The following is a 2871-nucleotide window of genomic DNA, read 5'->3' on the forward strand; positions in this document are numbered from 1 at the left end:
TGGAGGGCAGTGCCACTGGCCCTCATATGTGGGATCCGAACCGGGGCCCTCTGGTGTCCCAAGCCAGCTCTTAACCAATGCGCCACTCAGCCGGCCCAGGCTTACGTGAATCTTAGAGGAAGAGTTTTTGGTGTGAAATAAGCACCCCTCCAGAGGACTACAACATTAGCAGTATCCTTGAGATTTGTATATATCATTATATCATAGCTACTACATACGTGTGATAGTTTCATGCTCATTTGCCTATTTTTAAAATTCCTGTCTTTGTTAAGAATGATTCCTTTTAAACTTAATTTTATTTAGAAAGCATTTAAAACTTTATATCTCTTTTTCCTGTCACTGAATTCTCCATGAGCCTCCTCATTTTTTTTTTTAGTTTTCCTTTAAAGCTGGGAATAAACTCTCGACTGGTAACCCAAAACTTAACTTGATTCTTTTCAAAATTGTCAGTAGCCTTCCCCATTGAGAAGATTATGTCTATCAGTAAATCAGGGTAATTGGTAAGCCCTAATGTCTTTTGTTTCATGAGAAAGTGTAAGAGCCTCCAGTCCTTAAGACTCCAGGCCTCAAGTTTTTAATATTGAGTATTGCAAGGCTGCCTTGCCCTCACTCCTTATGCCTATTTTTACCAAATTAAAATATATATATATATTTTTTGTCATGTTAATGGTATGCTTGAAAAAAATTCATCAAACTTAAATTTTGTTTTGTGAATGCTCTAGTTTTCACAACATAGAATTTACAACATAGCTGTAAAACTGAATTTGTCATTTACTAAAGAACTCACAAAGCAAGAAATTAGAAGGACCTTGATTTGGAAGTAGCCAAAAGTAGACCTCTAGATATAGTATCTTATAAGAATAAGGTTTTTCTTCCTCTTCCTCCCCCTCCTCCTCCCCCTCTTCCTTCCCCTCTTCCTTCCTCTCCTCCTCCCCCTCCTTCTGACAGCAGAAAATTGGACTCAATACTGAATTACATTTTTTGAGTAGCTTAAGTAGTGTTCAGTGGACTTCTGGTTGAAAAGTTCTATGTATCAGTAGTAGAAACAAATTGGAGTAGTTGCCTGGCCCATGATGATTGTATTGTTAGGCATGTCTGTGCTGGTCCACATCTTTTGGTAAATAGGCCTTCCAAAAAAAAAACAAAAAACAAAAAACTGCCAATCATATTAACTTTTCTTTCTGTCTTCCTGCCCCACCTACAATGATTAATCCAAAAGATGAGCACACAACCTAAGCTAGGCCAGTCAGAATCCACTGTGAAGATTTTAAAGTTGGAAATCAAGAAGACTACCTTTCCTTTCCTGGTGCTTTACTACACAGTTGAAGATAAGTCACATGGATAAGCTGAGAGTAGAGATAGATTCCTGACAGCATCAGAAGCCCTAGCTTCAGTTTTCCCCAAGGTCAGCTCTGCTGTAGTCCTAGCAGTGTATATTCATTCCCCTGTCCCCCTGCTCCTCTTCTTTTTTTGCTTACACTAGCAGCAGTTGTGCTTTTATCACAACCAAAGTGACTACTACACTTTCTTAAATACCTGCTTTCATGCCAGATATTTTGTTCTCACCAATATTCCTTTCCTGCTTGCTGATATTTTTATCAAAGTGAATAATACTAGTTCTGAATTTAGTATTATTTCTGAATTTTAGTTAAACCTAATAAGTTTCTATAGGATTTGTAATTAATGGAGATAGTCTCCCTCATTTGTATAAATGGTGATAGGTTTTTGAAATGAACAAATTGTTTAATGTATTTTAACTATTTCATGGATCTATTTACATACAAATATGTATTATATTCCTGGATAGTTTGATGAGAGGTGATAATGAAAGGAGGATTATAGATTTGACTTTATATCACTGTGTCTGTGCTTTCCTAGACTTGAATCTTAAAATATGAGGTCTGACGGTTACCGTGTTTCCCCATGTATAAGACGCACCTTAATTTTGGGGCCTGAAATTTGAAAAAAAAAAGTATTCCATAAAGTTATTGAACTCAAATTTTATTCATCATAAAATTCATACAACTCCTCATCACTGTCAAAACTCTCAGCCATTAGCCTGTCCTCATCTGTGTCTGATGACGAATCACTGTCTTCATATATTGCCTCTCATGGCCTTCTGCTGTGGCGTTTTCAGTAGGGTTTCTTCTTCCCGTAACCAGTCTCGGATTGTTTTCTCAGTTGGAGGAGGACCAAACTTACGTTCAGCAGCATGATTTCCATTCACTTTTGCAAACTGGATCACTTTTAACTTGAATTCAGCACTGTACGGAAATCTTTTCTGAGCCATTTCTGGGCAGAATGTGGCAAAACATAACCTACCGTAATATACCGGTAACAAATGTGAAACAAATGAGCGCAAAGACAGTAAGCACAAAAAAACGGGAAATGCAAGGGAAAAAATCTACAACAATGAGCGCAAAAACACGCGTGAAAAAAGTGGGAAATGCAAGTAAAAAATCTACAACCACTGTATAAGACGCACCCAGTTTTTAGACCCCAAATTTTTTGAAAAAGGGTGAGTCTTATACATGGGGAAATACGGTAAGTTCCCAAACTTGTTGCAACGATGTTGCTAACCTTTTTGATATCAGAGGGATTATTCACTATGAATTTGTACCAACTGGACAAACAGTTAACCAAGTTGACTATTTGGAAGTGCTGAAAAGGCTGTGTGAAAAAGTTAGACAGCCTGAACTTTTGGCCAACAATTCATGGCTCTTGCATCACAACAGTGCACCAGCTCACACGGCACTGTCTGTGAGGGAGTTTTTAGCTGGTAAACAAATAACTGTATTGGAACATCCTCCCTGCTCATCTGATCTGACACCCAATGACTTCTTTCTTTTTTTTTTTTTTTTTTAAGATTTT

Source organism: Hipposideros armiger, unplaced genomic scaffold (genome assembly GCF_001890085.2).
Source record: "Hipposideros armiger isolate ML-2016 unplaced genomic scaffold, ASM189008v1 scaffold_63, whole genome shotgun sequence".
Lineage (NCBI taxonomy): Eukaryota > Metazoa > Chordata > Mammalia > Chiroptera > Hipposideridae > Hipposideros > Hipposideros armiger.